Consider the following 17,013-nt stretch of genomic DNA (forward strand, 5'->3'; position numbering starts at 1 on the left):
GGTTTGGTGGGCATGGATACTGTAAAATCTCCAGTCAGAGTTGGTATTTGCCTGTTCTCCGAACTACTCAAAATTTCCGCTACTGGTTCTCCTGAACTGGTTAGAATCTGTTGCATACCACCTCTGCTTCCTACCATACCTAGCATCCATCCTTCCTTCCTTCCTTCCTTCCTTCCTTCCTTCCTTCCTTCCTTCCTTCCTTCCCTCCTTCCTTCCTTCCTTCCTTCCTTCCTTCCCTCCCTCCCTCCCTCTGCCAGTAATAGCCTTTTCCCATCTTTTTTGTTGTTTCTAGGACAGAAAGACACAATTTCAAATTTTTCTGTTGTAAGCTGCCCAAACCGTGTTCAGAAGCATCAGAAGTGGCTCATAATTAATTATCATGATAATGGCTGCAAAAATCCAGATGACTATAGATCAGGGGTGGGATTCAAATTTTTTAACAACCGGTTCTGTGGGTGTTGCTTAGTTGGTGGGTGTGGCTTGGTGGTCATGTGACTGGGTGGGCATGGCTTGGTGGTCATGTTATTGGCTGGGCGTGGCCAACTCAATATCACTCACATTGAGGCACGCGTCTCCTCATCTGGCCTCTCATGACTGGGGATGCTGCAACAGTCATAAGTGTGAAAAATGGTCATAAGTCCCTTTTTTCAGTGCCATTGTAACTTTGAATGGTCACTCCACACAAGCAAAGTACCAGCAAAGGAGGGAAAACAACTCCAGAGAAGTTCCAGAGACAGGAAGTCTAGTCCTGCCAAGAATGTAATAAGGGTTAACGGAGAGGCAGTTTCTGTAAGCAACATCAGAATGGTTCCTTCCTGCCTTCCTTACAGGATTAGGCCAGTAATTTCTTCTCTGAACTGCTTAGAATGTTAATAACCGGTTCTAGCGAATAGGTGCGAATCTGTAGAATCTCACCCCTGGGAATATCCCTTGTGAAAATGTATTTTGTGGAGGCTTATTCATATCTGGCAATCTGGGAAGCCTTCACATTCACAGTGAACCACAGCTTTTGAGATTGTTTTCTATAGAAAATATTTTAGTAGAGAATCTCAGGAGAATATTTTAATGTAGTTATGTTTTAAAAATCAATGTTAACAGTAAAGAGTGATAATTGGAGAATGGCTGGGGAACCTTGCAAAGCTTTCCTATCCCTTTGACCCTAGAATCTTCTAAACGCATTCCTATTTTGACCCAGTTAAAACACAGCATAATATGCAATACTTATGAAAGCATATGCCTTTAAATACAATGCATAAGATTAACACAGCTCTCCTCCCTCAGTATCTAGATATATAAATTATAAGTCAATTACAAATCATCCTTAGTGGGAAATTTGGATAGCTTTCAGTTTCTCACTCAAATCTTTCAGGACAACACTATCTCCTCCATGCTTCTTGATTATGGGAACAATTTATTTTGAATGTGAAATATACAATTACCTTGAAAGAATAAACATCTTTAAAAGAATTTCCTTTTTCTTCTCCATCTTTTTCCAGTTCTGAAACAGAAACAAGCTGTGCATATTTTAAAAGTACAAAGTGGTGTGTGTCTGTGAACACTGGTAATTGGCTCAATGGAGTATGTGGAAGGCTACTACTAGTAAGCTGTGTGAATTATCTGAACAAGGTCCTGGGAAGAAAGCAAAGCAAACTGGTTGTATAAGCATTTGGAGAAAGGTGTTTAATTTGTGTATCCAAATGCTTTGAATAGCCCTATTTCAAACCTACTTTTTTCAGTATCTTCAGAGTTATCACATACTTGATAATACAATTGTAATTTTATTGCAATTATTTGCAATCAATGAACAGTTTTGCTAAAATTTAGCCCCAGAGTTTTAAATGGGTTACTTTCAGGATAGTGCTTAGCCTGGATGAAAAGGAGATAGGATGAAATGGGGGGAGTGGGGTGATTGAAATTAATAAGGAAGTTCGTGTGCCAGTAAGGCATGTCATTTAATGGGATGAAAATTATTTTTTTCAATTCTTTTCAGTGAGGGTTTTTAAAAATATGTGTTTTTAGATCAATTCAAATCTGCTATTTGATCAGTTCAAATCTGTGAAATCAAACAAAGAAAATGTTAAAAAGTTATATTTATGTAGTGATTTACCAAGCACTTCTAAATTATATTAAAATAACAAAAGTATTTTTACAATCCCCAAGGCATGTCACAACTTTTGAGCACCCCTAATGTTTTGAAATTGAAAGTTGAAAAATTTGACATGTCCTATAAAATGCTGTGGCTATATAATGTCTTTTAACTTATTGAGCAAACAGAGTTAATGTCAAAGAGAAAACAACTTGCCTGATACGATCCATAGCATGGTGCATTATTCATTAATCAACATCGATCTACTAGGAGACCTTGGTCAAAGATTTATATTCTTTTGACCAAAACAGAAAGAGAGAGGAAGGGAACAAATTATTAGTTACTTAAGAGAAATGTTCAAACTGTCTGAAAGTAAAAATGTGCATGGAGATATGGAACCCAATTCCCAAATTAAAGGAGCCAATCCTGAAAAAACTCCTTCAGGTCACCCAGAATGTCTGCATGAACACTTTTACTGCAAGAACTGGGAAAAACACACAGAGCTTGGGCTGAATAGTGGACTGGCAATGAGAGACTCTGTTGTAAGAGTATTTTTTTAAAAAAAAATGGCAAGAGGAACATCTTTGAGTTGGGGCAAAAAGCCTGTGTAGATGACCCCTAAAAAGTTAGAAGTTGGGGCTTTTTCTGTTAGAAGACAGTCAACTCACACCAGTGGCATTTATAATAGTTGATTGTTCATTATTAGAATAATGTAAATACTTAATTTAATGCAAAAGTTTCTAATTAGTTGTAATGTGTCTGCTGGGAAGCTGAGTTTTGTTTACCAACCTACTTAATTTAAAACAAAATCTGCAAATTTATTCCTTTTCCTTTATCTCTACTAAATTTTTTAACACTTTTCTTCTGTCTTTTATTCAAACTTTTATTCCCTGCAAATCTTCCTATGGATGTTCTCTTCCACAGGCTATTTGCTCCAACTCTGCACACACAACTTGCGCTATTGATTACCCAATACCTTAAATTTGATGCATCCAAAAATCTATCAGTCTTTATCTAGCCTTTTAATGAGGATAGAATTCCAGCCAAAAAATTCACTAATCTTTTCTTCATAGAAGCTGGGTGGAGTACAATTACAGATGAAGAGGAAGGTTTTATTCAACAGGATTTCTTAAGCAATAATCCTCAATTAAAATTGATAGAGGTGATAATAAGTAGAAGATGAATGAAATTGTTTGAATTAATGAAAAAAATTAAGCAGGTCATGGCAAAACTTTGTGAAAAAGCTGAATATTGAAAAATGACATTTTCAATCTTCAGGAATGTTTACATAGAAAAAAGCAAAAGACTGTACATGGAGTTTTTCTAGGGAATAAGAAACATATTTATTTATTTGATTTTTTAATCTTACTTTTATTACTTTATTATTTATTTATAGTTGATGTTTCTAAATAGCCCATGTCCCTTAAGGAGGGGCTCTGGACAGTGTAGAATATAAACAATTTATAAAGCAGAATATAAACTTAACAATAGAATATTAAATTTAAGTTTAAAAATATTAAATTATGAGATTCATACGTAATTCAAGGCGGCAAACATACTCTTTCTTCCTCCTATTCTCACAACAACAACCCTATGAGGTTGGGCTGAGAAATAGAGCAAAGTTACTCAGCCAGCCTTCAGGTCTAGGACTAATGCACAGTCTCCTGATTTCTAGGCCATACCTTAACCATTCTACCAAACTGGATCGCCAATTAATAGCATTTATATTCTAGTGTAAAAGTACAATGGAAATCAAAGAGAATAGGAGATGACTGAAAAATGTTAAAGTTCTGAGAATCTGTACTCTGAGTTTTGGAATATCTGGAAATCTTTTAATAATAGAGTTCATGAAATAATACATTTATTAAATAAATTTAACTTAATATTTAATAGATTTTATGGTGCTCTGAAATCCTACATTTTCGACTACTGTAGGGCTAAAATAGAAGTTACATCTAATAAAAAACTTTCTAATGATTTTGTGAATGTTATGAAATTGGAAGAGCACACTAGTAACTTTGAGTAAACATAACCTTTAAGTTGTTGATTTTGTGAGACAGAATAGTTATATTACCTTTCAAACAAATGATATGCTTTCCATGTGCAAATACATTTTTCACATTTTCATTATATACAGTAAATGCAGTATCACAATTATTTAATAATTCTATACTAGATAACAGAAAGAATTTAAACAGAAAAAAAATCCATTAAAATGTAGACAGCTATGAAATTCCATAGTCAGAAAGATGACAGCTGTTGCATTTTGAAATATGACAATATTGTTATGGTCTGATTAAACTGAGATTATGATGTTAATAGACAGACAGACAATACTGCAACCAGTTTTGGTCATCAAACTACAAAAAAGATGTTGAAACTTCGGGAAAAGTTCAGAGAAAGCAACTAAGATGATCAAAGGTCTGGGAACCAAACCATATGGAAAAGGGCTGCAGGTTTTTGGTCTGGCTAGTCTAAAGAAAAGAAGAATTAGGGGTGACAGGATAGCAGTATTTCAATATTTGAAGGGCTGCCACAACGAAGAGGGTCAAATTATTCTCTAAAGCACCAGAGGGCAGGACAAGAAATAATGGTTGGAAACTGATTAAAGAGAGAATCAACCTGGAATTAAGGAGAAACATCCTATCAGTAAGAACAATGAAGCAGTGGAACAGCTTGCCTTCAGAAATCATGGGCGCTCCATCACTGGAAGTTTTAAAAAGGAGGCTGGACACTCACTTGTCTGAGATTGTAAAGGTTCTCCTGCTTGAGCAGGGGGCTGGACTAGAAGATCTCCAAGATCCCTTCCAGATTCTATTTTAGTCTAGTCTAGTCTAGTAAAGCAAAGTTTAAAAATGCAATTGACCTTTACTTAGAAGACTTTGGATGTAGCAGACCAGAGAGCATCCCTGCAAAATAACCAACAATTCAGTGCATCTGAAATAGCTAAATTTGTGGTAAGTTTATATCATTCATGAAATAAATCAATACAAATGAGATACATCATTTGTGAGGTTAATTAACATGAATGAACTATTTGCTTGATAATGTATAATTATATAATGAAAATTAGCATGAATGATGGAATTTGTTATTTTTTAGATATAATTTTTATTAGTGATTATATACATAAAACATGAAAAATTTAAAAAATGAAATTAAGAAACAAATTAAAGGGAAATTAAAGGGAAAAGTATAAAAATAAACAAAAAAGAAAAATGATATTTAAAGAAGTTATTTCTGGTCTTTATAGCAGTTACAAATTTAGTATCATTCACTTCACCCCCATTTAAATTACATTGCAAGTAATCCTTGATTTACAACTGGTTGTTTAACATCAGTTTGCAGTCTCAATTATTTATGGCTTATAAAGCACTTCTGGGCATCATAAAATATTGTGCCAGCCCCCCTTGTCAAATAATGTTTTAGGCGCTTTGGCAGCTTGTATGTAATTATGACCAGTTGCCAAATGCCTTGCAATCATGTAAACACCATTTGCAATCCTCTCTGCTGGCTTCCCGAAAAAGTTAATGAGAAAAACAGCAGGGAAGATTCCAACTACAGGAGATGTTCAATTTTAGGTCCATTCTTCCAGCACACTGAAGATTTCTCCTCCCCTCCATCACTTTTCAGAATGTTGCTCTTTGCTATTATTTTCCCCTTGGCAACCTCTGCCTGACGCTGAGAACTTGATATTTCATCCTCAGCTTCTGGCATTCTACTCAAGGTTTATCTGCAGATAAACTGTTGCAAAAACAGTCTTCCAGAGCAGATATGGGAAATATGTTGGCTTCTTTTATCCATATAATTTGTTAATCTGAGCCCACCACTACCAACCCTCACCCTGGTAGTATCTCCATTCTTTGGGGATGTACCAATTTTCTTTATCCAGAAGTTTATGATTTAATGAATAGCAAGCATAATGGATCCTTGGCACCCAATTGATCTGATATTGTGACACTGTGGAACCAGGTAGAAAGGGGTTGTAGAATTCAATAATGACATTGGTCAAGAAATGATTCAAATTGACTTTATCTTAATTGACTTGCCAGTGGTGGGATTCAAACAATTTAAAACTGGTTCTCTGCCCTAATGATTGTGTGGGCGTGGCTGGTAGGTCACGTGACTGGGTGGTCGTAGCCAACCTTGATTGGTCTCACCCTTAGGAAATTTCTCCTTAGTCCAACTCACAATAAAATAGCACTGTTCCAATATTTAGAATAAAATAGAATAACAGAGTCGGAAAGGACCTTGGAGGTCTTCTAGTCCAACCCCCTGCTTAGGCAGGAAACCCTACACCACTATAGACAAATGGTTATTCAATCTCTTCTTAAAAACTTCCAGTGTTGGAGCATTTACAACTTCTGGAGGCAAATTGTTTCACTGATTAATTGTTCTGTCAGGAAATTTGAGGGGTTCCTACAAAAATGAGGGAGTCAATCTATTTTCCAAAGGACCAAAGGGCACAACAAGAAACAATGGATGAAAACTAACCAAAGAGAGAAGCAACCTAGGACTAAGGAGAAATTTCCTAAGGGTGAGACCAATCAACCAATGGAATAGGAAATTGTCTTCAGAAGTTGTGGATGCTCCATCACTAGAGGCTTTCAAAAAGAGTGAGAGAAGTACACCCCAAAAGGACAGTGCCAGGAACCACTAAAACAATGCAGAAAACTTAAAACAGTCATTCTCCTTTTTTTAAAAAAAGTCAACCCCAAAGCAAATGCAGCAGCTGTGAGGGAAATTAAGAGCAGACACTCATGCTAATTGAAAGCCTGGGTGTGCTGCCAAAAGCCATTAACCCTTCCAACTCTATTATTCTCTATGTTCTAAATTAAGTGCTTCATACCAGAAGCAATACAACTGGCTGGACTACACATGCATTTAATGCATGGCCTGTATGATCAAGCTGCATCATTGACGCCTCCTGTATCTTTCCCCCCAGGAAGAAACAAGAAGTAGTTAACACTGCAGCACCTATAAAAGGTCTTGGGGAACTCCATAGAGAATCAGCTGATCACAGAAGTGTTACTTAATACTCTTTATAATGAAAATGTTTGTAGTCCCATCCCTAGATGAGTGATTGATGGGTTTCCCTGTCCTAATCCTGTCAGTTTCTGTTGTTTATTGACTTGATTCAGCATGTATCAGCTGCATTCCAGCTGCAACTGTTAAGTGGTTCTTGGCTATCTTCTCGGAGCTATTAACTGAAGGAAGAGAGAGAGAAAAAGCTTCCCTTGCACTTTATTTTTAGCTGGTTATCCAAATTGCATAAGCAATCAAATAACTGTTCAGGCAAACCAGTGAGAACCGGTGGAATCCCACCTGTGGCTGTAACTTGATTTGAGAATTAAGTTCCAAAATTGTCAAAGTTACATTTTTATCTCTGATTAGCATTAAAATGCCTTTCTGAAATTTGTCAATTATATATGACTTGGCAGTTATATCTATTTTTCTCTAGTACTCTTGACAATTCCTTTACTTTAAGGTTATCTGGTAATTCTGCTATCTGGCTTTCCAGAGCTCTGTGTCCAGGGTTTCTTTGAGGCAGGTGCAACAGTCACTTGCTAACTTTTATTTTCTAAAAATTTTGGTTAAAACTGTATAGGACCTTGAGGCATTACTACAGATAATATCAATGCTATGGGTTTCTTTGTGCTCTATCATAAGCTATTAATTTTTAATTAATCATTTAGATGTGTTAATCTTAATGAATAAATAAATACATTGAGACAGGGCAACAATCTCTTAAAGTTTGGCAATTAAATTTGGTTGGCATTCAGAAGAAAGTGTGCTGCCAAAATATATCATAAATCATGATAGCAGCTCCATTCTTTAAAGAGGAGTCTCAGTACAAAATAAAGTAGTCCTTGACTTACAAGTGGTTGCTTAAATATGGTTCAAACTTACAATGGACCCCACCCCAAAAGATACTTACAGTACAGATTTGAAATTCTATTCCCACCCTTTCCTTGTAGCCATATAATCACATTTTGAGTGCTGGGCATCTGGCATTTATAGTCATTTGCAGCGTCCTTAAATCAGACAACTATAATAATTATAGTTCTTTTTAATTTTGACAGAACTAGCAGTTACTTCCATTTTCTGGCAAAAATGCCATTGCTGACCTTGTGTTTACTCAAGAACTGCAGCATGCACTTAATGAAAATGGAGATTCAATTAACAAATTTGCAAAGCAGAATAATTACAAAACAATGTCACAGAATTGGATTGATAACATTTACAATTTTGAACATAATTCTGGCTCAGCTATGGTAATAAGTTAAAAACTACCTGTAGTGAGGGCAATGTTGACTGATTATTAGGTGCCCTAAGAGAAATTTTAGAGTTTATGCTAATTTGCATATGTATTTTTGACACATTTGTTTTGGTTTTTGACTTTGATTTCTGTTTTGAATCATTAGAGTGTTCCGCAATCATGTTTTTACAACTGTTAAAGTCTGTTGCTTAACTAAATCAAATTTTCCCTTTCTCTAAAACAGTTTTTAAAAATAGCGCACAGGCATGTGTTATGGACTTCATATTTATTTCTTAAACAAAATATCTTTCTTGCTAACTTTGTGGTAAAGTTAGCCTATGAATTGTCCTCTTAAAAATGGATAATAATATTTGTCAATACTTTCAATATCACTTCTTAACCTTTTGGCTAAATCAAGCACAGTATCAATAGTAATAAAACTTTTAAAGTTGCTTTCAATCTACGCAAGTACATAATTCAGATTTGAGTGTTGTATACTTTGTTCTAGAAATAAGTCCCAATTCTCTTCCAATTTGATCATACTGAGGCTAAAGATAATCCTAAAAAAACTTAGAAGAGAAAACTTACCTTCTTGGGACTGAAAAACTGCTCATGCTTGAAAAATCCAGTTATCACTTAAGGTGAGAATAAAGCAGTTGACTTATTGTCAGTACACTACAATAGATAGCAAAGATCTTTCTCAAGGCTAAGCAATATAAAAACATGAAAGGAAAAAATTTCTTTTATCACTTTAAATTACACTTGCTTCATTATGATTCCTAGAAATAGGCAGTTGCTTATAATGGAAGCTTGCATTTGTAGCAATGAAGAAATTACCATGGAGAAGTTATATGCATTAATTTTTTTCCTATAGATTGACATTCCTTTGGTTATTTTTGTATGTTATTATGTGTGGAAAGAATCAGTCTTGCACAATTACAGTGGTACTTTGGTACTTACCTGTTTTGAAACTTATCAGATTTGGTATTATATGGTACTACAATTTGATATAAAATTTTTGTCCTGGTATTTATTGTTTGTTTGGTACTCAATTCACAAGCTAAAACTTTTTGGTGTTGGCTGTCTCTGACTCACTACATTATTCCTTATGGGAAAAATTATTTGGTACTCATCATTTTTAGTACTCATTGCATCTCCTGGAACCAATCAACAATCAACAATGAGTATTGAGATACCACTGTACTATATTGACAGTACAGCACATTGTATTTGAAAGAAACAAGGTGCTTCGAATCACGAATGGATCATCATTGGATTCATTCAGATCATCCTTGAATTCTATCGAACAATTTTGTTACCCAAATGGTAGAAGAGGGAACTACTTGACCCCATTCTTACTAAAAGAGAAGAAATGATAGAGGATACTGAAGTTGCAGGAATTTTAGAGGAGGGTGACCATGTCCTATTAGAATTCAATATAATACAGACACAAGCAACAGAACATAATCAAGCCATTATCTTAGTTTTTAAAAGAGCTGATTTTGACAAACTCCAAGAAATCCCATGGATGAAAATCTTAAAGGGGAAGCCAACTCAAGCTTGGGAAACTATGAAAAATATGATCATAAAAGCTAAATCCAGCTCAATACCACTGAAAAAGAAAAACAAGGAAAAAACAATATGGTGGAACAGACAATTGAAAGACAAGGATAAGTACAAAAAATGCAAAGAGGGACACGTACTGGTAATTAAGGCTCAATAGCCTGAACCTACAGATATGAAGTTAGGAAAGCTAAGGCTCAGAATGAAGTAAAATTTGCAAGAAATATAAAAAAAAAATAAAGTTTTTTTTCAGAACATAAAAAACAAGAAAAAAGTCAAAGAAACAATTGATCCACTAATGGGAGATGATAGCAAAGAAGTAAGAGAGAAAGTAGAACTGCTTAATTTATTCTTTGCATCTGACTTCATGCAAAAAGATAATACAACCAAACTTATTAAAAGTAGGTAAAATACTAGCTTAGCTAGGAATGTAAATTAAAATAAGCAAAAATAAGGTAAGAGAACACCTGTCAACTCTAGATGAATTCAAATCACTGGGTCCCAATAGATTAAATCTCAGAGATCTGAGGGAACTGGCAGATGTGATCTCTGAACCATTGATCCATATCTTTCAAAATTCTTGGAGCACTGGGGAATAATCCAAAGACTGGAAAAGAGCTGATGTGTTTCTCACCTCCAAAAAAAAAGGTGGGGGGGAACCAGATCTAGGAAACTACAGACCAATCAGCCTAACATCAATACTTAGGAAGATCTTGGAAAAGATAAGCAAGCAACCAATCTTTGAACACCTAGAAGCAAACAAGGTTATAATCAGAAGCCAACATGGCTTCATCAAGAGCAGATCATGCCAAACACTTAGTCTTTCTTTGACTCTGCTTTATGAAATCTAACTATATGGTGTCCACAGCATTTCACTAAATGACTAAATGACTAAATTGATGGATCAGTGAAATGCTGTGGATGTAATATAGTTAGATTTCATAAAGAATTTGATAAAATAGATCCACCACCTTCATCTTAGTAAATTAGAAAAATGTGGGATAGACAGCACCACCACCAGATGGATTTGTAATTGGCTGACAAACTGTACTCAGCGTGTTTAATGGAACTAAATCCACATGGAGGGAGATGGGCAGTGGGGTACTCTAGAGTTCTGTTTTAGACCCAATACTCTTCAATATTTTCATAAATTATTTAGATGAGAGAATGGAAGGGGAACTCATTAAATTTGTATTAAAGTTAGCAGAAATAAGCAGCAACTCTAGAAGATGGGCTCAAGATCTAGAATAATCTTGACAGACTTGAACATTAGGTTCTATCTAACAAAATGAAATTCAATGTGGATAAAAGTAAGACAGGCAACAAAAGAAATATTTGTACAGGTACAGACTGGACAAAAATTGACTTAATACTGTGAGAGGGATCTTGGAATCTTAGTGGCAATCACTTAAATATGAACTAATTGTGTGCGGCAGTAGCCAAAAAAGCCAATGTAATCCTAGGCTGCATTAATAAAGGGATAGAATCAAGATCATGTGAAGTATTAGTACTGCTTTACAAAGCCTTAGTAAAACCACATTTGGAATACTGCATCCAATTTTGGTCACCACAATATAAAAAAAGATGTTGAGACTCTGGAAAGTGTACAGACAAGAGCAACAAGAATATTATGGGGCTGGAGGCTAAAATGTATAAAGAATGGTTGCAGGAATTGGATATGTCTAGTTTAGAGAAAAGAAGAACTAGGGGAGACATCATAGCAGTGTTCCAATATTTGAGGAGCTATCACAAAATTTTCGAAAGCATCAGAAGCAGAGGTGGGCTGCACTTTCGTTGACAAGGGGTTTGCTGGTTGTGAGTATGTGCACTTGCTTCGCTCACATATGCCGCTTTAGGGCTGAAACACAGGTTCAAACTGGCAGCTAATCGACTCAGGCAGCTCCCGTGAGTACAGTAGGGCAGCAGAGAACTCACCTGGACATCCTGGGCGGGGGAAAAATTATTTAGGGAAAGCATAGGTCAAGGACGGATGGGGGGGCGCAGCCAGAGATCACAGCTAGGGGTTTACCTGAACCTCACCGACCACCCAGCAGCCCACTACTGACCAGAAGGCAAGATAAAAAACAATGAATGGAAGCTAACCAAAGAGAAAAGCAACCCAGTACTAAAGAGTAATTTCCTAACTGTGAATGTCTTGGAATGTCTTGCCTTCAGAAGCAATGTGGATGCCCCATTGCTGAAGAGTTTTAAGAAGAGACTGGATAGCCATTGTCTGAAATGATATAGGATCTCCTGCTTGAGCAGGAGTTGGACTATTAGAAATCTCCAAAGTCCCTTCCACCTCTGTTATTCTATATTATTCTATATTCTTGCATAGCAAACATGGTTCATAATTGTTAAAATCAAATGTATCCTTTTCCATGATCATACTGCACCTGTGGAAGACAATTGTGCAATCCCAGGAAAACACAAGAGGCAACAAGTGCTATGAATATAACCCTTCATGCTCTAAAACAACACTTTACATTTTATTGAAGCACTCTATAGCCCATTTAGTGACCCATCAAATCACCCATGACTTACTTGCTAAAGATTGTGGCCTACTTTGTGTTTATTGTCATACATATTCTTGCAGTCCAAAGTAAACTACAGAAATCAAGAGCTTAATTATATCTGGTTATTCCATTATGTTATGTTAGCAAAAACATTGCTGTTGTCATGGAACTGTTCATCTTTATGACACTAGACTTTAATGGCAAGCCAATGGCATTTTTTTCTTAACAGTACTGTGAATACTATGTTACATCTCAATGTGGCAAGTGGGATATGCATCAAAAATATATATCATAACAAATGTCTAGCCTCCATGTACTCAAACATTCTTCTTTACTTATTTATGAACAGATAAATATAATACAAAAGCAGGAGACAGACAGTTGTCTGAATCTTATGCAGATAATTTCAATGTTCTTTTTATTTTATTTTATGGTTGGATATAAACTTAGTCATGCTTAGAATTAATTAATTAATTGATTGATTATTGGCCAAGTATGATTAGACAAACAAGGAATTTGTCTTGGTGCATATGCTCTCAGTGTACCTAAAAAGAAAATATACATTAGACATCTGATCAGAGATTCCCTTATACAAAATAGGGTTAAAATTAGAAGGAGACATTATATGAAAATTCTGATCTGGCTATCTATGATGGAAGCTATGATACATCCCAATAATCTGGACCTATGTAAAATGACAAAATACAAAGATGCTTTAGATGCACATGGGAAGTTAAAATCGAATCAAGATCTCCAAAACCAACGGATATATATTGACTGGTGGGTATATCTCCAGTTACAAAATAGATATAAAAAAGATATTGAAGATTTTGGAATATACTTGGAATTACAACAATTGGATAAAATTCTAACAGGCCCAGATGAAAAAAGTATTACAAAAATTTATAAATATTTATTAGAGGTAGAATTAGAAGAAGAAATTTTTAAGGGATGTATGATAGCTTGGGCTCAAAACATAGGACATCATATATATTTCACAGAATGGGAAAGTATTTGGAATCAAAACTACAAATTAACAAATTCGGCATCATACAAAGAGAACATTTATAAGATGTTCTATAGATGGTATCTACCCCCAGCAAGATTGGCGAAGATATATCTCAACACGAATCCATCATTTTGGAAATGTAGAAAGAAAGAAGGCACCTTCTATCACATGTAGTGGTCTTGTCCAGAATCCCAGAAATACTGGCTTAAAATTAAATAATGGCTGCAAGAAATTCTTAAGGAACAAATAGAACTGGAACCAGAATTATTTTTGATAGGGATATTCAAAAAGAAATATGGAAAAAACATAAAATATATTGTATTACACATTTTAATGGCTGCCAGAATAGCTTATGCTCAATGCTGGAAGCACAATTGTATACCCCCTGATGGACTGATCATTCAAAAAATTATGACGTGCTGAAATGGACAAACTGATTTTAATGTTACAAGAGAAAAATGAGTCTGAATACTTTAAAATTTGGGGGGAATGGTACAATTGGATTGAATTAAGACAGATAGAAAATGAAGGAACTTAAGTTAGACTAAATATATATATTTGTATAGAAATGTATGAGACTGATGTCACAGAACTGTTAACATTATGATAATTTTTTGTTTTGTTTTTACAAGATACAGACTAATAAAGTTTATTAAAAAAAATGATACATTCGTCAAGTATCATAAGGTACAACACTTAATGAAAGTCATAGGGTACAAATAAGCAATCAAATCATACTAGGAAACAGTCAATATAAATCATAAGAATATAAGCAACAAAGTTAGTCATACAGTTACAAATGGGAGGGGATGGGTGATAGGAACGATGAGAAGACCAATAGTAATAGTAATGCAGACTTAGTAAATAGTTGGACAGTGTTGAGGGAATTATTTGTTTAACAGAGTGATGGCATTTGGGAAAAAACTGTTCTTATGTCTAGTTGTTCTGGTGTGCATTGCTCTATAGCGTCGTTTTGAGGGAAGGAGTTGAAACAGTTTATGTCCAGGATGTGAGAGGTCTGTAAATATTTTCACAACCCTTTTTTTGATTCGTGCAGTGTACAGGTCCTCAATAGAAGGCAGGTTGTTAGTAATTACTCTCCGAAGTCTGTGTCTGTCTTGTTGGGTTGCAGAACCAAACCAGTTATAGAGGTGCAAATGACAGACTCAATAATTCTTCTGTAGAACTGGATCAGCAGCTCCTTGGGCAGTTAGAGTTTCTGAGTTGGCACAGAAAAAACATTTTTGTTATGCTTTTTTGATAACATTTTTGATGTTAGGTGTCCATTTTAGGTCTTGAGATATGATAGGACCTAGAAATCTGAAGGTCTCTACTGTTGATATTGTGTTGTCTAGTATTGTAAGAGGTGGTAGTATGGGAGGGTTTCTCTTCAAATCTACCACCATTTCTACGGTTTTGAGTGTGTTCAGTTCCAGATTGTTCCGGTTGCACCACGAGGCAAGTTGTTCAACCTCCTGTCTATATGCGGATTCAGTGTTATCTTGAATGAGACCAATCACTGTTGTATCATCTGCAAACTTCAGCAGTTTAACAGATGGATCATTTGAGATGCAGGGAGAAGAGAAATGGAGAGAGCACACAGCCTTGGAGGAGGCTGTGCTAATTCCACAGGTATCAGATGTAATTCTGCCTAGCTTCACCTGCTGCTTCCTGTCTGTTAGGAAGCTTATGACAAGTGTGTTCAGGTATCGCTAGCTGGGTTAGTTTAGTTCGAAGAATGTCTGGAATGATGGTATTGAGTGCTGAACTAAAGTCTATAAAGTGGACCCTTGCGTGGGTATTTGAAGATTCAAGGTGTTGTAGGATATAATGCAGAGCCATATTAACAGCATTGTTTGTTGATCTATTTGTTTGGTATGCAAATTGAAGGGGGTCTAACAATGGATGCATGGTTGTTTTCAGGTTGGAAGAGTTGGAAGAGACCTTGGAAGTCTAGTCCAACTCCCTGCTCAGGCAGGAAATCCTATACCATTTTAGACAAATGGTTGTCCAATCTCTTCTTCCAGTTTGGAGCAATTTGGAGCATTCACAACTTCTGGAGGGAAGTTGTTCCATTGATGAATTGTTCTAACTAGTCAGAAATTTTCTTCTTAGTTATTAGTTGCTTCTCTCCTTGATTGGTTTCCATTCATTGCTTCTTGACCTGCCCTCAGGTGCTTTGGAGAATAGCTACTTCCTACTTTGTGGAAACCCCTGAGATATCAGAACACTTCTACAATATCACCCCTAGTCCTTATTTTCATTAAAGTAGACATACCCAATTCCAGCAACCATTCTTTATAGCTCTAATTATCTTTGTTGCTTTTCTCTGCACTCTTTTTATAGCCTCAATATCTTTTTTTCATCATGGCGACCAAAACTGGGTGGAGTTTTCCAAGTGTGGTCTTGCCAAGGCATTATAAAGTGGTATTAACACTTCATGTGATTTTGATTCTATTAGTCTGTTAATGCAGCCTAGAACTGTGTTGACCTTTTTGGCAGCTATAGCACACTGCTGGCTCATATTTAAGTGATTGTTCACCATGACTCCAAGATCCCTCTCACAATTACTACTATTGAACCATGTACCACCTATGCTATACCTGTGCATTTGGTTTTTCTTGCATAAATATAGAACGTTACTTTTTTTCTTCATTGAATTTCATTTTGTTAGATAGTGCCCAATGTTTAAATCTGTAAAGAACCTTCTGTATCTTAAACCTATCTTCTGGAGTGTTGGCTAGTCCTGCCAGCTTGGTGTGGTCTGCAAATTTTTGAGTTCCCCATCTATCCACTCATCTGAATCATTGATGAAGATGTTGAAGTGTACTGGGCCTAAAGCAGAGCCTTGGGGTACTCCACTGCATACTTCTCTGCATGTACATGCAGTTCTGTTGAGGACTACAAGTTGAGTGCAGTTGGTCAACCAGTTATGAATCCATCTGGTGGTGATGCTGTCTAACCCATATTTTTATATCTTATCAAGTAGTAGGTTGTGATCTACTTTATCAAATGCTTTACTGAAGTCCAAGTAAATTATATCCACAGCATTCTTCTGGTCAACTAATTTTGTCACTTTTTACTGTATCAGTTGGGGGGGAAATTATATGTGGATTTTGATTCAATATCTAGAATGAGGCTTTGAAGAAATTGGCAGTTTCTTTTATACGCTGCCACCTAGAGTGTTCCTAAATAAGGAGAAATTTTATAGATTATATATGCTGTTGCAGGAGGTATCTCTTCTTCAATTATCTTTTGAAAGATATCAAACAATGTGTATTCTTGTTCCACTATTATTTAATTGTTACATTAAGTATATTGGAAAAATAATCCTAAAGAAAAGGGAGTGTTACTTCAATGTTAAGTAACAATTTCATTCTTCTGTATTCTGAACTGTTCTTTCACAAACTCGGGCTAATCTATGGTAGATCCTATATTTGGCACTAGAACTAGAAATTAATAATTTGAAAAATAAGTTGTGTTGTTTACTATAGTCAAGCAAATTGTTAGCAAACTTAACATGCTAAATCTTAAGTATTTAAATATTTATTTTAGTCTGATATGTGAAGGTATCCCTTCT

General features: G+C 35.6%; 1 protein-coding gene across 1 annotated transcript in view; it reads left to right on the top strand.

The window, feature by feature from the left end:
- The window catches only part of ADCY1 (adenylate cyclase 1), a 256,331-nt gene that overhangs the window by 104,124 nt on the left and 135,194 nt on the right, over positions 1 to 17,013 (top strand). The gene's annotated exons all lie outside the window — the stretch shown is intronic.

Source organism: Notechis scutatus, chromosome Z (assembly GCF_049901735.1).
Source record: "Notechis scutatus isolate UNSWTSFEM ecotype Mainland chromosome Z, rNotScu1.2, whole genome shotgun sequence".
NCBI classification, from domain to species: domain Eukaryota; kingdom Metazoa; phylum Chordata; class Lepidosauria; order Squamata; family Elapidae; genus Notechis; species Notechis scutatus.